The sequence below is a fragment of the Meleagris gallopavo genome, chromosome 2, assembly GCF_000146605.3.
Source record: "Meleagris gallopavo isolate NT-WF06-2002-E0010 breed Aviagen turkey brand Nicholas breeding stock chromosome 2, Turkey_5.1, whole genome shotgun sequence".
Taxonomy (NCBI): Eukaryota; Metazoa; Chordata; class Aves; order Galliformes; family Phasianidae; genus Meleagris; species Meleagris gallopavo.
This window is the reverse complement of record NC_015012.2, coordinates 13,124,405-13,151,147: the sequence shown is the minus strand read 5'-3', so window position 1 is coordinate 13,151,147 and position 26,743 is coordinate 13,124,405. Positions and strand designations below refer to the sequence as shown.

Sequence of the window (26,743 nt, the reverse complement as noted above, 5' to 3'; positions counted from 1 at the left end):
AAAAGTATAAAACTTGTAAAACATTGCCAACACATAATTTCCCTTTTGTAGTACTGACCTTCCAGCTGCATAGATCAGCTTGAATGACAGTCAGAAGAGTCTGTGAAAGCCACTGGCCCAAGATCACAAAACTGCCAAGTTGTACTGAACACGCTGCTCATTTTTACGTGCCATCTGGGAGCAAACGTGACAGCTGTACTCACCTGAAACTGCTGTAGCACATGCAACTAGATACGCCTTAGCTGCAGGTGGTAGCCACAGGGTGCTGCTTTTTGGGGTGCACAGTGCACTCATTTTGGGTTTGATAGGAAGTATTTAGCATTTAAGGCATGCTCACTAGACCTGATGAAGAGAATGTGTGCAACTCGTTATGAAATGAATGCTGAGTGCATCAAAGCATAGAATATTTAGAATATTTCTGTTTCCTACGTGGCCTTAAGAAAATAATAAAAAAGAATGGAAACATTTTTCCATTCATCTGGTAGGAGCAACCAGATTGGGTCTGAATTATCTTTTCTAATCCCTGATTCTCTCCACTCTGAAGACTGAGGCTGCTCTGAGCCATAGCACTATCTATGCATTTCATGTGGGCCATATTAGAGCCAATTCCTCTGCTCCAGGGTGATTTTTCTCTAGATCTATTATCCAGAAATGTTGACACAGTAGCAGTAGATGGATGAAGGACCACTGTGAATTATAGCAGTTCCTTATAATTCATTACAATATATATATATTTTTTGCAGTCAAATGTGATATGCTACTTTGGTGAATATCTTCCCTTCACTTTATACTTTTCCTTCTCTTTTATGGCATGTTGGCAATTTACAAATGTTCAAGTACTTTTTGGCTATTTTTATTTGTTTGAATTCTAAAATTATTTTACTTTTATACTCGTTGTTGGAAGATGCTTGCAGTGTTTCTTTGAAATGTATATACAAATGGAGTTTGCAGAAGATCTTCCATGGGGTAACTTCACTATGCACTTAATGCCTATGCTTCTTTGGCAGTATTTTAAGGAGAAAAGAAGATACAGGATTTGTTGCTCATCTGTGATTCTCTCCACAGCATGGAAGGGTCCATTGTGCAGCTGCCAGAGATAGTCTCCTTGAAGAAGAAATACAAAGCCTACCTCTATTTGGATGAAGCTCACAGCATTGGTGCAGTGGGGGCAACAGGACGAGGAGTTGTGGAGTACTTTGGTATGAATCCTGATGATGTTGACGTACTAATGGGAACATTCACAAAGAGCTTTGGTGCAGCTGGAGGATACATAGCTGGCAAAAAGGTAAAAGGAAAACACAGACATGTTAACATCTAGGGGAGGAAAAATACTTTGTCATTACATGCAATAAACTTTTTTATCTTTTCATATAGACTGCTTTACAATTCTACAGATTGTAAGATAGGCTGAGCACAATTCTACAGATAGTGCCACTTTTGTCGGAATCCCAAATGAACATTAAACTGTCAGAATTTCTTATTTTTGTCTCATGTTCATGTTATATTATTTGGTTAGGTTGGGTATTTTCACGCTACCCTGATGATTTTTCTTTGTCTTGGAAAAGTTTAAAAACTTTGTGGTTGTCTAAATATACCTCACTACATTAATTTGCTTATAGAGTGCTTTGCTACTTTATTTCATGTTTGTAACCAGTGTGTGGAGCAAGATTGAGAAATTAAAGCCACAGTTTCATCCACTGATACAAAATTCCTGACCAGTTGTGGATTGCCATAGCTGCATTTTTAGGATGGAGAAAGAGGATTTACTTGAGGATTTCTCGCAATAGCAACATCTTTGACCTCAATTTCTCCACATGCATTGACAAAACAACCTCTTGTCAACAGAAAGCAGTGCTGAACTTGTTTTAACAGGGAGTGTAGGAGAAGAGAAAGTGTAATCAATGCCATTGTGAAACATCATCATTTTTATTGCTTAACAGAGATGTCAAGTAGTTGCTGGTTTTTTACCCTCCTCATACTCTCAAAAATACATGAATGTATTTCTTAAGTAGTTTACTGAATGAGGAGATAGCCTATTTAGACAGATCATATAGATATTGTCAGGAAAGTGTTAATAAGGAAGCCCTTGAGTAGAATAAAAGGGATGTAAGAAAGTGTGAAGCATCTATTTCTCACCATCTTAGGGGGATTTTGCATCTGGAGATCTTAAACAGACTATCGTAATACATAAAGAATCAACTTTCTTTTGTTTGCTTCCTGAATTTATATCTGAAGATTTGCCATTTACAAAGGAAAATTGGCTAATAAAGCTAGAAATGATAGGATGTCTGAACCTGTGAAAAAAACGTCTATAGCAATTAATCATCTAATCCTTGGAAGTTTTCTTAAAGGAAAGTGGTCACGCTTTTCACACCTGGTGTATCACTAAGCTTTGCCTCAGGCTTCTGGACCTTGGCAGCAGCTGTTCACCTACCTTCATTTATGCAACCATAAACTTACAGGGGTTCTTTTTGCTGGGTCAGTAAGAGCACAGAAGCTTTCTCAGCTACTTGGTTAAACCCATAGGATTACAATTGCAATGTAGCAATGCAGCAATGCACAACATATATAAAGTTAAGTAAATCTTTTTTCCTAGCACTGGAGTTTCAGCATAGACTTATGCAACTTTTATGGCAATAATTTGCGTCAGTGTCTTTATTTTCTGGATGCATTTTTTATCAAGGCATGGTTTCAAGCAGACATCATCCCTTTCTCACTACCATGCATTTAGCTTTTAGTGCAATAACAGTTACTCAGCAATTTACATATGTGCATAAATACGCACTGTTATAGTAGTGATAGTCTTAATCAAGTTCTGAATTCCTACTCAATCCCTGCATTCAGGAGTTACTGGTGCTTTAAACATGCCTACAGCACAGCATTGCTTTTGCTAGGATCATGGTTTGTGCTCTTAGATATGCAGGGAAATGTTAAAGCAGCTCTACAGACTGTAACATGATTGGACCTGTCGCGCTAATGGGAAGTTTATGTTGTAAAAATGTGTGTGCTAATAGCCAAAGACAGATTCCAGTAGGGCTACTTTTCCTGCGTTAGATCTTGTGGCAGGGAAACTGTGCTGTTGTCATGTAAGTTTTATTTCATTCCCATTCATAGATGGACTGAACAGTATTTTAAAAGCAGCTCTTCATTGGTCTTTGAATGATTTTGGCTCCTTTATAATAAGTCTCAGCGCATACACATTGTTTTATTTCAGCTGTAATTGCCTTACATCGCAAAGTGCTTGCACTTGCCTAATGTTTCTTCAGGCTGTGTATTAATGGGAGCAGCCAAGAAAGTAAACAGCTGGTGAAACCTCCTCTTTTTTTTGCACTTTCTCACTCTGTGTTAGTTAAAAGGCAGATCTGATGTCCGAGCACCTCCAAGTTCATTCATACTTTGTTTCCCTTGTCTAAGGGCCTCGTGGACTTTTTACGAACTCATTCTCACAGCGCTGTGTACGCCACATCCATGTGCCCACCTGTGGCAGAGCAAATCATCAGAGCAATGAAGTGTCTCATGGGGTTAGACGGAACAACGCAAGGTAAGCCACCCTCTTTAGCCTGTCCGTTATTTCAGTCACATCTACTGTGTACAGATGCACACAGAATGTCACCCAGAAGGAAACACCCAGAGAAGGTAATGCAATACAAAGTGCATCATTTTTATTGTACAATTAATATCTAGATTATCATCTTTGTAGGTGCAATCAGCTGTACTACTTTTTCCACACTCAATTACATGCAGCAGAGATGGATATATTCCTGAATTCTATACTCCAGTCTACCACCTATAGTCACCAGCTTTGCAGTAACAAATAGAAGTACAGAAATTATCCTTTGGGTAGGTTGTCTGACTTTGCAGTAGGTGTTCGGAAAAGCTTGCCTCTATGAGTGCTGCCACTTCAGCTCTGTATAAGTATGAACCTTCAAAACTGGCAGGCATCTGAAGTATGGCACAGAAGTTCCACATGAGTGTGTTGGATGTTAAATTGTGGTATGAGATGATGGTTATAATAGCTCCCACCTTACAACAGAATTGGATATGGTGTCCTCAAACCAGTTTTGAAATATGTTTTGTCCACCTCTACTTCACACCTCTTTCCTGCCCCCCCAGTCCTCCCCAAAAAAACATGTATGTGGCATCTTTACAAAATATTATGCTTTTATACATTTGCTGAAGCTGCAGATGCAGGTACAGTCCAGCATTCTGTGTAACATGCTTTCTGCGCAGCACATAACAGAGCAATACCATGTTATATTTCCGTGCTATATATACCATGACTATTTCTAAGTGATATTGATACGTAATCAATGTCCTTACATTAGTTCATACCTCAGAGAAAAGCTGGTGGTTTTTGAATTTGTATAGTCTTTGTCAGCAATACCTGAGTATCACATCATTGTATAATATGCAGATGCAGATAAGACTCTGCTGTGAATTGCAATCTGCTTTATATTGGCCCAGCAGGGCTGTGCTGTTATCTCATACCAAGCACAGGACTAAACAGCAATTCTGTATTAGCCCTCCCTGGTACATTTAACTGGGAGAAAGGTGGGGTTGGAAAGGAAAAAAGGTATGTATGGGGATGTAAGATAACACCGCACTGCTCTGCATTATTCTGCTGCAGTGGCCTAGAAGTTGGTTTCCTGCCGTGATAGACACGAGACTATTGTGATGTTTATCACAGCCCTTCAGTGAGGCCAGAGTTTACAAGGTGCCAGTGAACGAAAGAAGGGACACAGAATCCAATTTCAGTGCCAGATTCTGCTGAGTCCAGTAGCAAAGTGCAGCAAAATTCCAGTGCAGTGTGTAGACAGAGGAAATGATGCTTTTGCCATTTTGACAGAGAAGGCAAGTTGGAAACTGTACTTAATCTCCTCAAGTGGAAAGGTCAGGGCAATGTATTCTGATGTCTACGTCCTGCTCCTTGTAAGAGACCAATTCTGACATGGTTCTTCTACTTTGGGAACTGTGTGCAGCCCATCCTGCTGTGCACTGGCCTGTTTGTAGGAAATGCTGCCGTCAGAGGGCGGCCTTACACTGAGCCTTTCCAAGAGTACCATACTCGGGGCTCTCCTGGATGCTGCATGTAAGACATTAAACACACAGAGCATTTCCAAACCTCCAAAGCCTCTTACAAGTGACCTTCAGCTAGCATGGTTCTGCATGCAGCTCAGTGCAGGCTAGTAGAAGAACGTGGTTTAAGACAGAGCCTTTTATTACATGCATGTCAAGCTGTCTTAGGACTGAAGAGTTTGCAATGTCTTGTGTTTCACAAACGGTGTTCTTTAGTGACACGATGTTTGTATTTGTGCACAAAGTGCTTATTAAGCATCTTGCAAATTCTTTAATAAACTAGTGTTCTGTTAGTTCTTTAAAATTTGTCTTGTACTGTGAAATGCAAATAAATAGAACAAATGAGCAAATAAATGTCATAGGTTAGAGTATTGTACAAAGGCTAGCAAACTGACTGTGATGTGTAAAAACACTTCTTGCCCTTCTGAGCCAGACTCATTATTTTAGTCTGCTGTGTTTTCTTTCATGTGGGCCTTCCTTCATTAGGCTGTTTTCTGGACTACCAAAAAGAACACCAAAATATGGGAAGAGCTGTTGTGCTGGCTCACACTACAGTGCTGCTTAGGCATACAGAGAGAGGGGTATGGTGACTCAGAAAGGAGAGGAAGAGAGAAAGCTCTGTCTCTTCTAGTTAGTTTTGTTTCCAAGGACAACAGTGAATGTGTTGTCTTGGTCTGCTGCTACAGAGAATGGTGAACCTTGGGTGTGAGCGGTCCTTGTGGGAGCATAAGCCATGTAGCGGAGACACCGGGCAGAGCAGTTTCAAGTGATAATGGTCCCTCTGTGGAACTGAGATCCCGTGGCTTTTCTCTGAAAGCCTGATGAATTGGTAAAGGGAGTTTATTTTGCAGTTTGTTTCAAATAGCGTTCCCTCCCCAAGGAGAATGGGAAATCCTTTCTAAGGGCATCTGATTTGGTGGCTTGTCCTCCAAGGGGCATTTCTATAGAGTAGGAAGCCTTGCAGAAAATACTGCAAATGTTTTGGAAAATAATTAAACTATAGTTTGCTAGAAAGTTCTATGTTAACTAGAAGGTACTTCCTGAGAAGAGTTTGAAATAATAGGGTGACAGATGTGTTAATCTGGCTTGTTGTGAACTTCATGACTAACACTTTAGCTGGTTAATAGAAAATCGAGGGAAGGAGGATTGATTTGATCATTTAAATTGCTGCTCTGAAAATATTCAGTCTTTTTTGCATTTCACAGTTTTCTCTTATTTTCCCAGATACTGTGCTTTTTAGGTTTTCTTCCATGTCTTGCCAGTTATTCTCCACAGTTCTGTTAAGCATCTGATTTAGAAGAGAGTAGGGTAGTTGGAATTATATAGTGAATAATACCTGAGACCAGAAATGCAGTAATACTCTTTGTGTTTTATCCTGGTTTGTATCCAAATGATTGATCTCCCATATTTTCTTCTTTATTCTCAGTTATTAAAAATATGATTGATTGGAAGGTCAGTCATAGAATCATAGATTGGCTTGGGTGGGAAGGGACCTCAAGGATCATCAAGGTCCCACCTCCCTCCCACCTCCCCGGCACAGGCAAGGTTGCCAGCCTCTAGATCAAGTACTAGATCAGGTTGAAACATTAATGTCATGATATTGTGATGTCTGTATCCTGCAATTTGATCCTCTTAAAATCAGTAAAAGAGATTGGGAGCATTTTTAGTATAAGTGCAATTCCTGGCATTCTTCAGTGTCGTGCTTTACAGGACTGAAAATCAACAACTGTTAGAACAAGGCACATTTATTCTTGGTAGTGTAACATCGTAGATATTATCATAGTTCCTGCAGTAGAGTTGTTCAGAAGTGTATGAACTTGTGGCAGCTGTGTTTCCTTGAGTAATGTCATAAGGCAGCAAGTTCCACACTTCAGCTCATACAGTCTATAAAAAACTCATTTTATCCTTCTTAAAACTTGGTGACCTTTTCATCTCAAATGTGTCTCTCCTCATTTATTAGAAGATATGGGAAGCAGAATTTCCCTTGGCATTTACTCTTTATGATTTGTAGTGTAAATATTCTCTATACATGCTCCTTGTGGTTTCTCATTACACCACTGGAGATACCTCAGGAAACTGAGCAGCTGCCTTAGTGGTTTTAGCCCTATTCAGAGAGCTTGGACCTATGCAAATGTTCATGTGCGCTTGCTTGTTTGCAACACAGCTCCTCCAGCTGTGACCTTGGACCTTTTTTTCCCCTCTGCCTGAGAATACTGAAAACATATTTTTACGCTTAAATTTGATAGGTAAAGAATAAGACCTCTAATCAGACAGAATTAAGATTGCAAAACAAATTTCTTAATTGCTAAATAAATTATAGTGGTATAAAAATCAAATTGTAGCATTTCCAGAGGCATTGTTTTTCTGATGCATGGCATACAGAAATTCGTCAACAGCAATGGGCACTTTCAAGTGTTTTTATGGGACACTGCAAAACTTAAAGCTATATCCTCAGGTATCTACAAGTCTTCATTAAAAGGGAATTCCTGACGTTGTTTAGGCAGAAAGTGTTTCTTTAAAATGTAGTTTGTGATGATTGGTTTGTCTTCTTGCAACTACTTGTTTTTATTCCTGTTTGTAGCAGATCATGAGTTCTTGCATCTGAGTGCATTCAGATTGCAAAGAAGCTGCAGAATGCTGTTTTCTGTTTTGGCTTGGCATTAAGAGGATCCGGTTTTAAAAGGTTCCTTTTTAAGACATTTCCATCTGCCTTAGATTTTTGCATAACTGGAGGACCAGCGTCTTAAACATCCCAGTTTCCAACATTTTCCACTGCTATCAGAGTTCAGCAACCTTTTGAGAACATTATCTTTGCCTTAGTTTGACACCATGATAACCTGGCATAAGCCAGCACTGAGAAGGGCAGCCTAGAACTCCTTTCAGCCTTTCTCCCCATTCCTGGCCCCTTACTTGTGCCCCATTTCCTTACACCAGCACCAGTGTTCGTGCAGCCATGCAGTGAACTGAGTCAGAGAACTAATCTAGCTGAAAAATAACTGAAGTCCCCACAAATGATTAGCCTACAGCCAAATGGTTCCCTGAGCCAGTCTGCCATATGGCTGGATGTGAATCTTAGTGCCAGGACTTGAGCAGCTGAAGCCAAGGGGAACGATCCCGTTTTCAGCAAAGTAAATCTGTGCCAGACTCAACTGATCATGAAACTATTTTGTAAGCTGTAATACTACAGGCTATGCAATGACAGACCCCTTGAACCTGCTTGAAACAGCTTGCAGAAGCAGGGAGACAAAAAAGAACCATACAGGTTTTTGCTGTTCCCTCTCAAATTCTCCCATGCTTCATTCTGAGATGATTGCTTCTCTCAGGTCCCCATCAAGCAGAATACTTGAACCCTGCTTTAATTTTAAGTAAGTTAATATTGCCAATAGGTATGTGCCTACATTTAGAGCACTGAAGCAAATTTAGTCCCTATTTGCACAGCATTAGCTCTGTGACTAGTGGAGTGTGACAGTGAAGATGCTAATGTTGATAATACATTGTTATGACTTATTTGTCTAAGCTAAACATCACAGATGTTCTCTCAGTGGTGGATGATGAAACAGAGCTGAATTCTGTTGTCTTTACTTGGAGTGGGACATGCTGTTCCAGTGAAGTCACCTGATGTGTGATCCACCTTCTAAAGAAAGCCAAGTATATCCAGGGACAGTCCATTGATATGAATAAGAAGGGATTTTGGAATAATAGTATTCACAGTGGAACTTACAAGAGCTCTGAGGATTGATCAAGTCCTGCTTCTTCGGAAGCCACTTTTTCCATAGTCAAAGTTAAACCAGTGCCAGGTCCTTTAGCAGACCCTGCCCATGGATAGGTCTCACTTTGTTGGCAACCAAGCATTAACTGCAAGTAAAGTAGAGATACGATGAGCCTGTGAGCTTCTCTGCATGCATCAGCGTGCAATCTATTGGATGATTTTCAGCCTGCCCCCAGCAGAGAAAGCTATGCTTTCCCAGGGACAGTGGGACACAGCTGTCTTTTAAGGGTATCTTTGCTGCTGAGACCGAGCACAAGGAGCCCTCCTCCATTCGAGGTGCTGCTTGCCCAAGTAGTCCAGCACTGTTTTCAGCCAGAGGAGCATGAAGGAGAGAAGTGCCTTTTCTAACTGCATTTGGGTCATTGGCATTTCAGAAACACCTAATGTGAAACAGAGGGGACACATGGAGCACTGGCTGGCTTTCAGCTGAGAGATTGATGTGCTTTGAGGTTAATCACCTGTGCTGGGAGTAAATAAGGCTCAGACAAGGCTGGTTGCTCTGTCCCTGTTTTTGTGGGGGACACTGAGTGCTGGCATTATATATCTGAATGTTGATAAGGTGCTGGTAGGTGTAGTCGACTCATTTGAGAAATAAGGTAAAAATGACAGTATTTGTACAATCTCTCCTCTGTCTGCTTCAACTGACATTGCCTCTTTTTCTTCCTGTAGTCTGCTCTGGAAAGTGTTTTGCAGCAGTTCACTGTTAAAATTGGACCAACTAAGTAAGTCCTTAAGGGCTTATTTAGCAGTTGAATTAAGTTGAAATTGCTAGGTTTATAGTTGGCATTAGATTGGAGGAGAAAATGTCCTCACTTCTCTCCAATTCATAGCAAAGTTATTTTTTATAAAGATTTTTTTTATCTGAGAACATATTTCCTTTAGGCACCCCAGTTTTATAGCGTTCTATTGGTGATTTAATGCATGTGGAGGTACATGTGTGTTACTCTTATAATGGAACGAGAGGAAAAAAAATCTGTCCATCTGCAACAGTTTAGTGAGGACGAGCTATTGTTTTCCTTTTTTTTTTTTTTCCCTAGCCTTTACAAGTTTGCTTTCTTACTATCTAGTTAGTCAAGAATGGCAGGGAGTTGAGTTCTGCATCCAAGGAACACAGATTGAAGAGACACGCTGACAGTGGTATGTAAAAGTTTGATTGTGTGACTAATTATCTAGGAATACCCAATGAATCAGCACCTGGAGGAGATTAAAGCAGGTGAATTTATATCCTGAAGAGTCCACCACGTGCCAAAGAAGAGTGCAATGTGGGATTATCTTCTTTGGAGTGATTTCAGGAAAAAATAGCTTTCCTTCAATTAAAATACACCTGAGATCTGGATAGGAAAGGTTACAGGTTGCTTATTCCTGTTTTCAATATACTGAGTCAAAATTTCCAAGGTTGGAAGCCTACAGAAAGAGTTCAAAGACAGCCTGTTTGTGCAAGAACTGAACGCAGCCAGCTTCTCCCTTATTAAAACCTTGCAGGAGGAAAAAGCAGACATCTCTGGAAGAGGAAAGCAAGCTTTGGTTTCAAGGAGCTGATAGTTTTACTACCTCTTCTGCTGCCAAGATAAGGTCCTCAGCCTGTGTAAGTAGCGCAGCTCTGCTGAAGTGTTTGGAGCTGTGCCAGGTAACACCCACCTGCAGTCAGGCCCCCAGGCCCGCAATCAGGATGCCTTCCTGCTGTCAGAGTGCAGAGCTGCTCCTCACTGCAGGCAGGTCTGTAACCTAGTCCAGCGTGCCACTGAGCGTCCCTTGCTTCCTCTGCTCCATGTGACTCTCTTAAAAAGTGTGTTGCTTCAAAGAAATCATGAGCAGGCCACCTGTCTTTTATCATTGCCTTCTCTCTTTTTGTTGGTTTTTATCCTAAACTAAACCATATTAATTGTGAGCTATAATGCCTTTGAAAAGATAGCAGGGATTAATGAGCTAAAACTGGCAATGTGCAATAATGCATGTCAAATAAACCATTTTTCCTATAATCTCCAACACCTTAGAATCTTGAGATAAATATTTTAAAGCAGTGTAACAAGTGTAATCTCTGAATGTACCAGCAGTAGGTGTACTGTACAAGTAAATAATCCAGTACTTCAGTACAATCCCAGTAACCTGTGTATCACTATAAATTCCAGGCAACATGAAGACAACTTGTGAAGCTTAAGAATCCTTCATCCTTCAGTTTTTCCTCTTTGTGTCCCTTTTCAATTCAGCTAAAAAGAACATGCGGGGCTCTTAATAAGGTCATGCTCAACCATAGCTGCAAACTCGGGAGCATTAGTGGGCTTCATTTCAATTAGCAAAGGGTCGGTTTTCCTTTGTCCAGGCTTTCTGTTCTCTTTGAACATGTGCCATGTTGTGGTTCACTTGTTTTAGGGAGTGTAACGACCTGAGTATCCTCCAAGCTATGCTGTAGGCTATTTGCATAGGCTGTGGAGGCTGTAAATCCTCAAGAATTTTGAAAACTAGGAAGTTCTGAACAAATATATTTGCTGAGGCTCTGATCCTGTAGTTAGTGCTGTACAGGCAAATTCTTGCCCTCAAATAGATGCAGTTGTATCCTTTTAGTTCTGACTCTGCAGATTTTTGCTCATAAAAGGAGGTGATTAGCAAGACTAAGAGATGCAAGATCACAGCCTCAAGAATCAAAGAAAATAGTTCTTAAATAAAGTGCCTGTGATTAAACATACCACAGTGAGATTTGGTCTAAGATCTAATTCTAAACTGAATTCCATCACTTTTATGCTGATTTAATCTGCAGTGTAGGGGGAAAATGGGGCCGGTGATACCAAAATAAACATTTTGCTCTGATCTGCCTCCACTATCTGACTTTGGAGGGTCCATATAGGACAGGAAAAAGCACTGAAATACAGTTGAAAACTTTAAGGGTTTTATTGCTCTTATCAGGACAGTGTGTAAGATGGCTGTTTATATGCTGTGTGTATGTGGTCTTTGACCACAAAACTTCACATGAGAAAGGAAAGTGTTGACACTTGGTGAAGAAGTAGGTTCCTCCCAGCCAGCCACCCACCAGTGTTTGTAGCAATCGTCTCCTAATGTGCTTTTTTTCCCCTCCAGATATATGCGAATGCTCTGATCTTTTATTAGGCTCTTTAATGCATCTCTGCAAGTGACATTACTATTTCGAGATGTTTCTAAAACACTGAAGTGGCTCTTTTGCATCAGCATTGGCTTTCTTCAAATGAGTTCCGTGGGGATTTTCAAAAGGGTACCGTCCCATCACCAGCTGTTCGAGGACATGGGTTTAGCAGGGTAGAATTGCAAAAGGAGGTGTTTGGCACTTAGGGGTTGCCAGAAAATGCTCTTTCAGCTGTTGTATTTCTTTTGCTTTGGAGTTGAAGTTCTTGGTACTTAAAAGAAAGAGAAACAAAACGATCAAGTCCTGTGCCGTGCGCATATGGTTTGATAAATACCGAAGGGCCTGGAATCTTGCGTGGCTGACACTTTGTTTCCAGCTTTGTGGTAAACAGCTGAATAGAGAGGAGAAGGCAGCAAGTATTAAGCTGCATCTGCCAAGAACATCTGCATTTATGAAAACTTTCCCTAATCGAAAATCTAGTAGTTTCAAAGGCTGAGCATTTGGAAACTAGCTTAGGGGCGGCTAAGACAGCAAGAAGCAGCAGTGGCTGTGAGCCCCCCATTCAGATCACTTCCCCACCCACTTCCTTGTAAAGTGGGCATACAGGAGACATTAATAAAGTCTTAATTAAAAGGTTCTGTCGTTAGACTCCAGCCACATTGTCCTGAAGTTCTTCTTTCAGCCCCTTTCCTTTGCCACCTCCCCTGCCTCCATCACTCCTCCCCACTATTTCCTCCTGGTCTTAAAGATCTACTACACCAGAAATATTTTTGGAAATACCACAGACTATTGTTTTTATTAGTGACTGGAAAGCTTTGTAGTAGGATGCTTTTGTGTTTCATTTGTTTTCCTTTCTCTGGCACAGCTGTTTTTGTTTTAGCAGCATTAGAGAGATGGTTAAACTATTTGTGGCCTTCTCTAACCCAGCAGATCTCTTCAACCCAACGCTTTAAGCTAAATGACCGAAACTGTAACTAACAGGTTGTCTGCGTCTGCAGTTCATGCATAAAGTTACATATTCACTGGTTTTATGAGATCTTCTAGTTTGTTCTGCAAGTCCCACTTTCCCTATAAATTTTCCAGCCAGAACATTGACAGAGCCTTCACTCGGGAAGATACAGAACAGATGAAGCAGTAGATCTTGTTCAGACCTACGTGCACTCGGAAATGATTAGTGGAGAAGAGTTTATGTAGGTATAGTGATCCCCACTTCAGCCAGGAGGGGAAAGGAAGAAAAGGCACAGCAGGTGCTGCAGCTGAATGTGGTTGGAGGACAAGTCTGCCAAAGGTGGTGTGCAGCAGGTGGAAGTGCCTGAGTTACGAGGAGCAAGATGGGACATCAGGAACCAGACATCCCGTCAGGGAATGGTGGCAGCAGAAAGCTGTAAATGGAGAATGAAGGGAATGAAAAGGAAAGTAAAATGAAAAAGTAAATGGAAAGTGAAAACAAAATACACTTGTGCAAAGGCAAAGTAAAAGCAAATGGAAAAAGAGAGAATGAATTGTACTGGGGACTTTGGTGCTTGTGCATGGTGAGGTGATCTGAGCACTGCTGGAGGTATGGGCTGGTGAACAGGAGAAACAAAAGATAATGTAGCTGAGATGTTGTCCCACTAAGTCCCATTCTTACATGTTCCTAGCACATCTTCTATTGTGAGCACGAGCACCTGCACAGTGCCAGTGGTTGGAGAATTGATCTGCATGACAGTGCTGTGGCAGTTTCCTTCCTGGCCGGGTCAGGCAGATGGAGGACCTGGCTTGATTCATTGTGTGACTGTGAGAGCCCAGGGCTGGTGCTGGGGAGGCAGCAGGAAGCAGCAGCCGTGCGGGTATGGGTTAGGGGGCACCATCCCTGTCAGCACCGTACAGCATTAGAAATGCAGCGCATGGATCAGCTTGCTGATGAAATATAATGTGGGTAGAGTGGGGAAAGGGCATTCTCTAGCCCCTGCCTACAGTAATGACTAGTGTGGCTCTTCTCGTTTGTATGCAGTGGGTAGGGAGGCAACTGTGCTTGTCAGAGTTTGCTTTCTTAGTGACACTGCAAAAGAAAGCTGAGCTGACTTTTCTAGCGCACTTTCTCTGCTGTTTTTGGTCTTCTTTCTTTCTTTTTTTTCCATTTAAAATAATTGTTTTCAAGTCTTCTGTCTGTTCTGCTGGGGGACATATCTGTGGATTAGTGGCTGAGTGAGGATAATGTAGGAACCAAAATTTGTGTCTGAAATGTTTGAAAAACTACAGTCCTGCAGTGTGCTGGAGCACAGCACAGCAGTGGCTCAAATCCCCAGGAACCAGGGCAAGTCTGCATAGTGTCTGCAGCAGGACCTATGGTACATGCTACCGGACATGACTGAAGTGAATACAGTAGTTCAAAGAAATATCAAAGACTAGGCAACACAGGATTTAAGACAACGTATTTTGGATCAGTTAGAATTCCTTGTAAAATCAGACTTCTTGCTACAGAACTGAAGCTTCTCATCAGTTAGCAGTTGTCCTTACTGCAGTAACACGTACGGTCACAACTGCATATAGTTCCATAATTTGCTTACTCTGAATGCTTGCATTTAGCTGAGTGTTGTCCTGTGAATGAGAGGGTGTGAATTGTTTGATGCAAGTGACAACATGTATGGAAGGGATTGTCAGGTTGGGCCTCTGGGATCTCTAGAAAGAATAGGGAAGCATTTCATGGGATCGCCACATTTTCCGTCTGAACATTCCTCATTTACTTTGCAGAGGAAGGTGAGAACAAGTTTTTAAGCTTACCATAGGCTGAGTAAGATAACTGCCTAAGATATGAGCAGTCTTGCAGAATGCCTTTAGTGAGACAATACATGAATATATTGATGTATGTATTGAGATCTGTTGTTTCTCCTTACTGTGAATTGTGTTGAGAATGTACCCTAACTATAATGCCCTGTATCTGTAATGACTCATACCTGCTTCTCTGTGTGTGTCGTTCAGCAAACTTTACTCATTGCAGTACTGTAAAGCGAATTGTTCACATCTATATCCCCAGAAGATATGAAACAAGACAGTTTCTGCCAGTGGGAAGGTGGCTTGAAAGCACAGAAATATCAGCTGTCTGTCCTACGATGCCATAATAATCCATATATCTGCATTTTGCTCATTCCATGCTTTTATTCTGAATGAAGCGGTGACGCGTATATCTCAGTTGAACTTTTTGCATTGTTACCTACAGCTGTTTCCAGCCCATTACCTTTGCACTGACTGTTCTCCCAACTGACACATTTCAGGGCTCCAGAGAGTGCGCCAGCTGGGGAAAAACACGAGATACTTCAGAAGAAGACTGCACGAAATGGGCTTCATCATCTATGGCAATGATGATTCTCCTGTGGTCCCGTTACTCCTTTATATGCCTGGTAAGATAGGGTAAGTACTGAAAACACCTGATAAGCAAAACCAACACCTTCAACTTTGAAGGTTACTTGGCATAAGCTATGAAAAATATAGTTGTTTTTGGTATATGTTTCATAAGAGAAGCAGCATCTGCTAGGTGATTTCATAGAATAACATTCCTGATAACATTTAGAAATTGGATTTTTTAACTAGCAATCCTTGAAAAGGATAAACAGGCTTTGAAGTATGAGTTGGTTTTGATGGATTCACTTTATCCCCATCTGATATTTGAACAATCTTTGCACAGCGATGTTTTACCACTCAGTACCCATTGAGCAGTACTTATGCTGTGACACAGACATAACAAATGTAGTGGTCAGCATACAGGGAGATTTTTGCAGGTCACCTAGAATGGCTGTGTGCTCTAGGTCTACTACACACCTTGCAAAATGCTCCCAAACAAGCAGAATGCTTGTTGGAGCAACTAAACCATCACACAGTTTGTTTGATTCCTGTTGATGAGCTGGAAACAAGCTCCAAGACCTTCCAAAGGCCTGACTTCTTCAGTGCTTGAGGACTGCAAAGGCCCACACATTTTGATTTGCACTCAAAGCCTTTGATTGACATGAATGACTCGGTTCCACTCTACAATACTTCCTCTGCTGTCGTACCACTAGTATTTGACACTCACTTGGTTTTGTGAGCTGTTAAACAGCAAACAATTTGGTCCTACTGATAACATTCTGGCTTTTATGAAATTCAGTGAGAATATTACCATCCACTTCAATTGAAGTCAAGATTTTACCCATTGTTTTATTACACTTGAATGTTTTCTCTTTGTGGTCAGTTTATTGGAGGTAATTTACTTCTGTTTTTTTTCTTCTTCACTCTGTAGGGCTTTTGCAAGACGCATGTTAGAAAAAATATCGGGGTTGTTGTGGTTGGGTTTCCAGCTACTCCTATCACAGAGTCCAGGGCTCGGTTTTGTGTGTCAGCTGCACATACACGGGAGATGTTAGACACGGTAAGCACAGATGTCCTGCTGAAATTAACTTCAGATGCCAAGGGGGTTGGGAGGAGCTGTGTCTCTGTTACTTTGAATCTCAGTATTTCATTTTTACATTTGTTCTTCTAGTCTTGTCACTTGATGTTTAAAGACATTGTAGCCTTATATATTTTATTTTAAAATACAGATTATGAGACAGTTAACTTACTATATTCTTCTATTTCTAGTAGTGGCCAAATCTGTCACAACTAATGAAGACATACATGAAAAACACAGCAAGACAAAAAAGTTAGCTGATAAGTCAAAACTATCAGAGTAGGAAACCTGAACTGATATGCAATAATTGCAGATCAGTTTTTCCATGCCCCTGTGTTCATTCTGTACTTCTACTTGTTTCTCGAATTGCAGTAGTACATGGGACAGCCTTGGGGGTACAGGTGGAAACTCTAAACTGTATTTGGAATGGTTTAAACCTAATGAGGTTTAATTGGTGCTGTCTGGTCCCTTCAGCTCTGTAACTTTCTCTGACAACAGAAAGACTATCAAGAATACGTTGAGACTTCCATCTTAAGCTCCCATTCCAACACAGTTAGAAATGTGTTTTTAAAAAAAAAACAAATTCTCCGACATTTTTCATCTCCCCTTCTTGCTGAAGGTCTTTTTGTCTTGGCGTGATATATAATCATCATTCTCAGAATAAACCAACTTAGAGGCAGGCAGTGCTGAGGGTAGCAGTACATTTCAAGATTTCATCTTCTTCTCTTTGTACAAGTATGATGCTTAAAGGAAAAACAAACCACAAAACTAATCCTGTGAACATAGAAGGCATTTGAGTAGAAGATGCCACTTCTTCATGCAGGCAAACACCTGTGCCTGCCTGCAAAGAGCCCCTGACTCCCATTTGCATCCTGAGATTCATATGGGTTAGAGGTGGGAGCCCTGCCTGGTTAACCAGCTCCTGTGCTAATGTGGGCCTCACTCGAACAACACTGAGAAATCTGCTTTGCATGTGTGCAGTGCAAAATCCCTGCTGCTCTTAAAGTTGCAGTAGTTATTAGCGGGGTATGATGTCATAAAATCGCGTAGAGCTGAACATAATTATGTACACGCCTTGGTTGCTGTCACTTTTTACTCTTTGGCTGTACAGATTTTGGCTTACATAACTGGTAGAAAGAAAGGAGGTTGATCTGAAGATTAATCTCTTGAGGTTGCTGCTTTCCTTTGCTTCCTCACCACTCACTCCAAGTGTCAAGCCCATTACATCTGTAAGCCATCACTGTGTGTTTGCTTCTCCTATTTGCACATCACTGCTTCCTGGTGCCAGTGACAGCCTGAAACATTTCCCAGCTATCATTCTTGAACATACTGTGGTTTTACCTTGGAAATTGAAGTCATTTCTGTACTGTTTGTGGCATTCTTTAAATGTCCTTACATTATGGGGGAATGGAAATGCCCTGAGTTTAATTACACGCAGGCTGAAAGGTTTTCTTAGGGCAAGTCCTTTGTGAACATTCCTAAATCCAGTGTAGTAACAGGTAACAAGCACAATGAAAACCTCCACCTCCCTTTGGCAAAACTTACTTTGAATTTTGGTCTGGAACTATGAAAAGGAAAGATCCACTTAAATGGCAAGCTGTCAGTAACAATTTTTTTAATGATTTTGAAGCTATCTTTTTGCATGAGCCATTACTGAAATACTTGAGCACATTTCAGTGGCCTAACAGAAACAGGTTCACAATCAAATTTGCTGTTTCTTTGCCAAAAGTCTGGCAGTTCTTGACTGTGGTTAAGATGCTGCAAGACATTTAGCTGCTTTTCTGTGATGTAGCACTTTTTGAATCTGCTGAGAGCTGGGGACACAGCTCAGCAAATTGCAATACAGTCCTAATGCATTACTAATACTGCATGTGATACTACTACAAGAACACAGTGGAACGCATTAGAAATACTTTTCAGGGTATTTACAATGACTCTGATTAGCATTGTGTTCTGAGTCTCATCCAAGAAAATATATTTCAGTCTTCAGGATCTGTATGAAAACACTGAAGTATTGCCTCACACGTGTCTTTTTCACAAGCAATTGTAACTTTTTACCTGGATTATTGTTTGACCCCATGCTTCTAGAATGTCATCTTTTTAATCTGTGCTCACATTCTGACTGGAAGGAGTCCATTCTCACGCATTCTCATGGATGCTGTTGTACATCAGCGACTGAATATTCATTCTGAGAAACTTAAAAGCAGTATTTGCCCCTTGTACACTTTGTGTGATGGCTTTATGGCTTTGTTCTTCTGCTGTAAAGTTGAAGATAATCAAACTCCATTTCTTTTCCCAAGAGAATTGACACCGTGTGATGGTTCTTACAGGTTTTGAATGCTCTGGATGAATTGGGTGATTTTCTACAACTGAAATATTCACGATATTCCAAGTCATCTCATCCTGAACTGTATGAAGAAAATCGGTTTGAATTTGAAGATTAAGTTTTCCACCCATGAAGAGAACATTATGATGCTATGAAAGGGGGGAAAACCCAAAAACCAAATATGAATGCATTTCTTCCCTTCTAAGGACAGTTTTTGTTTCTCAGTTAATTGAAAGGAGGGAAAGCTTGGTTTTTGCATTTTATTGTATCAAATTTCTGTATTTAAGAGACTGAAATATTGATACAGATTTGCCTCCCAGGAGATCTGTTCTTCTTATGGTATTTTTTATGCAGAATGAATGCATCCATTGATCATGTTGCTAGCGTACAGCTTTTGTTATGGCCCCTTTTTATGAAGAGGCTTCAGATAGTCCTAATTTTTGACTGAAAGAATAAAGGTTAAAAACCAAATGGATCCAGTGTAGTATGGCAGTATAACTGAGCTTCATCAGTGAAATTGAATTCTGTCTGCTGAAGAGCATAAATCAAGACATCACTGTGGATTGCTACAGAGCAGAAAGTGACCTCTTAACTAATTTGCCCTATCATGCCTTTTCCCAGGGACAAAAAAAGTTAGAAGATGGCTAATGCTGAGAACAAGAAAAGTTACCTCATCAGATATTTCTGACAGCAGATTATGGGAAAGAGGAATGTCTTCTCCCCTCCACAGACCCTTTCTCTGCCACTTCAATATACTGTAAGCCTCATATTATACAAAAGTTGGGGCTTAGAAAAAGAAATGTTTTTATCTAATGCATTTGACCTACAGCCTTCCCCATCTTATTATGACGAGAGCTTCTCAGCAGGCTTGCTCCCTTTTCATGTAGCAGCAGTAAATAATTTTAATAACCATTTAACTTTCCCGTAAAAAACTTGATCAAAACAGTCAGATACTCGCAGTTCACAAACTGCAGATGACATTTATGGGCCCATTCCTAAGTTTCCTGAACTACTTATGGGCTTAATAAGTTCACTAACAAGTACATAATGCCTAAGTTGTTAGTTATACAGAATTGTGACGTTTGGGATACCGTGAGCAGTTCTCCCACCTGCTAAATTGAGAGCTCCGCCATTCCTAACTGCACTAAGGTCACCCACTTAATAACATTTCTTGAAATGTTCTTGTCTGGTTTATGCATGTCAGGGATTGTTTTGCTTGTCAGGCTGCAGGCTTTTTGAGTGGCTTATTTTTCAAATAATTGATTATGTCATCTGAGAGGAAGACGTCCTTGTTCTCCTTTCCACTGCTCAAATGACAGATGCTCAAAGATGCTTGGAGGAAATGTTATAGTCTGCAGCTTCCCTGCAATGCCTTCAGCAGCAGAACCGTCAGCCTTGTGTGGGCTGGGTAGTTGGAGGGATATTGTAGCTTTTTCCCTTTTCTGTGGTGTTGAAAAGTGGTTCTGCAGCTTTAAGAATGAACTCCAAACCATTCCACACTATCAAATGTCATTGTAAACACATCAGATGAGAGATGTTTAGGTTTCTGTTGCACAGATGTACCACACTTTCATGTTCTCTTGAAAGCTGTGGTGTAAACTTAACCCACAGCTGCAATATTAGATTTAAGAACAGTACAATTAAATTGCGGAGTACCAATTACACTATATTACTCTCTGCTTGTTAAAGCTGCTTTCAGGATATAACAAGGCTGATTGGTTATGAGGGGCCACTTTTTGTTGGGTTTTTGTTGTTGTTGTCATGCAAGTTAATAAAAATCCAGTGGTGCTATAACTTTAAGAACTGATTACAACACATTCCATGATATCAGATGTTGGCTTTAGGAAACATATATCAAGGGCTGGGGTGGGACTAAGTTGTGTCATATGATTCTTCGCTCTGGTAGATGGACTAGAAAAGCACTGCAGAGGTCCAAGGGAGCTGCGTTTGTGGATAAGAGCAAATTCACTGTATAAATATTAAAACATCCTTGGACATGGGACATGGAAAAATTAGGAAAGGTGGACTTTGTCTTTAAGTAACCTGGCGATTTGTGATTTGCAGCTTGGCTACATGCAGGGTGAGTGCACTACTACAAAGGAGATGGGCTGAGAAATTTTCACAACCTGTTCTTCGAGGAAAAGTACTGAGCGTGATATATTGCATTTTGATCTCCGTTGCCAAACATCTGTGGCCAGATCCTCAGTTGACTTCTGACCTTCCATCTTGGGGTGTCTGGCCGTAGTTTATATTTCAGCAAGCATTATTATACGTGCTGTTGCAGGCAGCATGCTATTTTCCTCAAAGTGAGGCCTGAGATTGATTAAGCTACAGAACGATCACTTTTTGTCCCCCTATAGGGGAATGTTTTCTGTCTAAGGCTGAATTCCTCCTGCCCTCAGAACATTACTCTCTCTCATATTAAGGAGACAGGACAGCTATTTTTCAGAGACTGTTGGTTGATTTATTATATGCTTTCTTCTGATTTCTTCCATCCCTTGCACATTAGAGCAAGTACAGGCTGACTATCCCTGGGCTTGGGGAATGTTCTGGGAGAGGTCCCTGCCCCCCTGGTGCAATAATACAACCCCCAGGAACTCCAGATTCTTAGATTTTTCCCCATGAGGCTGAGTTATGGTCTGGCACTGGTTGTTCCACCAGTGTAATTTCAGTGGAGATTTTCCAGATTTACATCAATTTTAGTAGATTTAGAGCTGATCACCACTTGGAAGACCCTATTTTAGCTAGCTTAAGAAAAAACTGGTGGAGTATTTATTAGGGAATTAGCACATCTAGCATAAGGATCACATTTCCTGCAATATACTCCATCTTCAAGTGTGCATGTTCTTGGGAGATGTAGTTCTCTGTAATTGTTTTAGAGGGTTTTGAAGAATTGTTTTCAATAAATAAAAATTGCTCAAGTCGTCATATTTTAACCCAGCAGAAATGTAAGTATGTGTCACCAACTTTTTGCTGGCAAACTACAGTTCCAGCATCTCGTTATCTTACCTAAAATCTTGATTGACCTTCATGCAAGGGGAAGACTCCAGTTGTCTGTTTGACAAAGCAGCTGACTTGTTTGCTCTTTCCTGTACGTTTATCCCACCTCATCTTTCAGAAAGCCTACATTTCCTGAGCTTATCTTATTTGACAAGGTGGTTCCCCCATCCACTTCTCCCTCTTTACCTTGTTCTTTCTTTTCTGCAAGTTTCCATCCTCCAGGTCTCAGGGAAAACACACAGCCACCTGCATGGGACCTGAAATGTGTTATCACTGGATTGTAGGCACTGCCTCTTTCTGCCTCGTTTTCCTGGTATCCTCATCAGCTTCTGCAGATCTTAATCATTCATTTTCACATAAAAGTTTCCTACTGCTGTTGCTAAGTTTCTCAGCTGCACCACATCTGACCTGCACAAGCTGCAGAACCAAGAGGGGTTTGACCTATTACTCACACAGGTGTAGGTCAGGTTATACCTTGCTTTGAAGTCAATACCGTTAGTTTAAACCTGTAGCAACTGTAAGAGGGATCTGTCTGTGAGGTGAGCTGCCTGCATCTGTTACTGAGGGATCTGAACACTGATGTCTCCAGACTGTTTCACAGCTGCTGCTCTTCACAGAGGACCATGACATGGGATTCAATTTACTTAAGGTACGATTTGAATTTTCTTTCCCTTTTTCTTCTTTTTTCCAAAATGTGTTTGCTTGAATGGGCATTGCATATTTCCCTGTCCTGCTGAGATAGGGAAAAACAACAAAGTAGGAAGAATGGCCTACACTAAAGGTGTTTCCTTGAATGTGTATTTTCTAGCCTCCTTAGAAATGCAATAGCAATCTCTAATATATGCTAATCTGCTTTTTATCTGTCCTTGAAGTTTAATTGTTCTTAAACACAGATCAGGACCAAATTTTAAAGAAGCCACACTACTGGCTGAGAAATGGCAGATGCCATCCCAATATTGGTAACTGAACATTCCAGCCTCAAAGTATTTTCTAAGAATCTCAGATCCCAATGTTTCTCTTGTCTACTCACACATCCAATATTGGTTGTGCTTGCTGCAGGCCAGTCACAAACTAATGAGACTCTCGCTCTTTCCATTAGTAAAACGGAGATTCAGACTCATCAGGACGGTCCCAAAGTGACCACATGACTGACCACGTAAAATAAGAATTCAACAACATCAGAATGAGAGCATGGGGCCTGAATCAGACTGGATGCTCAGCAGTCACCAAAGAGCTGAGCACGTCTCTTTTGACGCACTGACAGGACATAGCAAGGAGCAGTGATGAATCCATCACGTTTGTCAAATGGAAAGGTAACAGAGAGGTAAATGAACCGGAGAGACATGGTAGAACAGAGTCTTAGCCTAGATTTAAGTGTGTGCAAACAATTTTTTTTTTTATTAGCATTGGAAGAGTTTTTTACATTTTTTTAAAATCAGGTTTGAGGAAAACTTGATCTCTGATATTCAAATTGTGACTGTGAGCTAGAGATGCTATAGTGCATGTGTGCCTCCAAATTGTTTATGATGAGAAGGCAGAATAGATGGAGTCTATAGCAGATGTCCCTGACGCTTAGTATTCTCTTATGTTGTATAGACAGTCACACCTACCAGATGCTGCACAAAGACCAAGTAGTATTAATTACTATCAATAGACCCAAGTTCAACAGCTTGAGCTGCAGGGATATCCAGGTTTGCAGTGATGCTTGAGTCACCATCTGCAGTGAACAGTATTGGTGCTGAAAATTGTTCAGAGGCAATGCTAGTAATAATCATGCACGGAGTCTTTGATGATTGTGATGCCCTCACTGGGCATCCTTGCTAAGGTGCCAATGCTGCAGGTGGATCTCTTTTTTTCAAGTACAGAAGGACATGCTCTGTAGATTATTCCAGTAGATAAGTTTCTTTCTGACAAACAAGCTCAACCAGAAGGTGTTGCCATGAAATCTGGACCTTTGAAGGTAAGTCAAGTACTTGCAGTAACAGAAGAAATGTGATTGGTGTCACTGTGAAACAACAGTGCCAGACATGACAAGTGAAGTTTGCTTTTGTACCATCCCACTGAGCATTTCTCAAAGAACTTTCTGTGAAAATTCTCTGCCTCTATTACCCTGTGGGGTGTGTATGTATCTTCCAGTTTCTGGAGCACCAAATTGATCTCTCGTGCTACAGCAAAGTATTAAGCATCATTCATTATGTCTGTAGTCCTTACCTACCATAGCTCTATTTCTACTCCCAGCACAGCAAACAGCAAGTCTGTTTTATCTGGTGAGAGCACAGCATGAAGTGGGCTGCTGAGCCTACTGGCTTCCAGCATGACGCTCTCTATAGTCCCAGGCAGTGCAGTGAGTAAATGGCTCTTGGCACAGGCTGGCTTTTGCTGTGCTGCAGGTGGTAGCCTCTTATCTGAAGTGGGTTCCTCATCTGCTGACCTTTCCAGCAGCTGTTCTGGAATAGCACAGAAGTGATGAAATCAGTGGGAATGTGTCCTACCATCCCCGTGTTACCACACAAACCTTGTGATGCCTTGGCTCTCTGTGCAGTACTGAAACTGTTGTACATATTGCTGGGGATCTTACTTTCATGTGGGAGTTGCTTCAGAAAAATCCGTAATACTAAGGGTACAGCCAGAGCACTCAGAAGAGGCATGATATTTTTCATAATTCGTGGACCACGTATGCATACTTTAGACGTTTCTCTATCTGCAGAACATGTGGATCTGAACTCTGTTTCCCACTGTATATTCCAGTGCCCAAATGTTGAGTTCCTCTTCTCAGCCAACCAGTGTAACGTATGGACCAGCTCTCTATGCTGAGTCTAAAAGAATCCATTTGGTTCTATCTCCACCCTGCTAAGTAACTGTAGATGACACGCATTAATGGTCTTTGCCTCACTTTTTTGTCCTCTGTAAAACTGTGGTAGTGATCCTGATTTATTTGTAAAACACGAAGTTGAATTGATGAGAAGAGCTATCAAAGAGCTAAGTGTTGTCATTACCTGAGCAATCTTTTCATTTCTCCGTTAATCCTGTAAAAGACACAAGTACTCTGCTTACCAGACCTAATCTACAAGATGGTACAATGGTGACGACTCATTATAAATTATAGAAAAAAAATTCTGGGAAAGAGATCCTTTTGGCTTGCTCCAATTATGCCAATTGGACTAAGAAACTTTTTAAAATGGGAATTTATCTTTACAAAGATTTGTAGCCAAGCCTTTCCAGTTTGTTAAAATGTAATTAGTATCTGCTTGTTAATATGATGTTCATTGATTTTTAAAGTATACAGACTTCAAAGCTGAAAATAAATAAATAAAAAGAGAGATAATTCAAACCAGAGTGGAACAGCTCGGACAGTTTTACTCTTTTGCCAGGATCCCAAAGCTGTTGTGTTCAAACAATGCCACAGTTTGAGTGGAAATGTGAGATTAAATCCAAACCCTGCGTGTCAGCTTTTTTGCAAATGACTATCCAGGATTTCACTAAAATGTTGAACCACAAGAGATCATGTTGCAGGGAATTTTATTGCTTAACAGCTCGTGATAGTCTTCTGTTTCTCTATTATGCATAATAAATAGGCCTAGGTACCTACAGCCTAGTAAATATCAGTGGAATGTTGGTACCTAACTCTGTTAGACACTTTGGAAGGAATATTCCAAATGGTCAAAAGAGGAAGGAGTTTACAAAGATGATGGATGGTTACAGAAACTCCCAGTGATGTATCAATGCAGTGCGGCACACAAGAGAATGTACTACATATGGAACAGAATTTTATCACACTAATGGAGAAAACTGCAAGAGTCAGGTGGAGGTAATTTCAAATTTGTGCAGGAGTTCAAAGCTATGGCTGAGGAATGACCTGAGGAGACTGCAAAACTCTAGAAAACATCATCTGAAGAAGAAGGCTTGAGGACAGAAAAGTGAAAATAACCATTCACAGAAGAAGACTATGCAAGTGCAAGAGAAAGGATGGAATTAGCCACTGCAGGAGAGATGAAGCAGAGTAATGCGTTCGTTTGGAGAAGGAAAACATTTCAGTATCAAAGAAAGGAAGGGAAGATATCCCCCAAAGACAAAACAAGATTGTGGAGACAGGCAGGATTGAGACTCAACAGGACAGAATGAGGGAGAAAAGAAGACAGAGTGATTTTCAGACAAGCAAAAGAGAAGAGGAGATCGTACCACACCACTGAGACTTGTGTGTCTGCGACTGTGGATGATTCTCTTAATTGTTGAGAACAAGGGAGGAACAATGTTAAGCTGAAACGTGGAGAGATGCCTTGTCTTCCATTCCAGCTAGGAATGTTAGATGTGCACAGGTGGCAAAGAGAATAAGGAAAGGCGATGGTAGCAAGGACTGTATTTCATTCAGGACAAAATGGAAACAGGCAAAGGACAAATCCAATGGGAAGAGACAGTGCTTTAAGATAGAGATGCCCCAGTAGTTTTTCTACTGAATCCTTCCAGTTCTTGCAGAAAATTATAGGGGAAGGAAAAGCGATATAGGCTCTCAGAAATAGATCTGTGAAAGAAATTTGAGATGTTTGGTAGCTGAGAGGCCAACACCTGAAGCAGGTACTTCTCTGAGGATGTTATCCATTTGGCCGCTTGTGACACCAGCCTTCCAGTGAGTAAAGCTACCTTTCAGCTGTAAAACAGCAGGAAGTGGATGCAAGAGTACTTTCTGATTTAACCAACAGGAAAAGAAAAAATCTTGATAGGAAATATAGTAAGAGATGACAGTCTTCAAAAGAGAAAAGCACACTGAAATAGAAGTATTAATCCTCCACCGGTCCCAGTGTGAGAAGATAATTTTCTCTAAAAAGTTCGAAATTGCCACTCATTTGTAATGGCAGATTTACTGTGGGATGCCATCCATGGTGAGCACAGAAGGAGGTTAGCTCTGTGATAACATCTAAGCCTTCATTCCTGTACTGTATACAACATAAGTGTTCTGATCTGTTTGTGTTCTTTGAAAATTGAAGGGGGCCACCTAAGATTATAAACTGCTTCATTGTTATCCCAGACAGTCTTGACAGGAGACGCAGTCAATGAGAACACTGTCCCAAGAGGTTAAAAAAA

The 26,743-nt window shown here is 40.8% G+C and overlaps 1 long non-coding RNA gene across 1 annotated transcript; it reads left to right on the top strand.

The window, feature by feature from the left end:
• The first annotated feature begins 1,046 nt into the window (after positions 1–1,046).
• On the top strand, positions 1,047–26,743 carry LOC104909543. Its single transcript, XR_004158765.1, has 5 exons — positions 1,047–1,285; positions 3,415–3,541; positions 15,194–15,329; positions 16,192–16,320; positions 18,669–26,743. It is a non-coding gene; the product is annotated as an uncharacterized LOC104909543 (long non-coding RNA).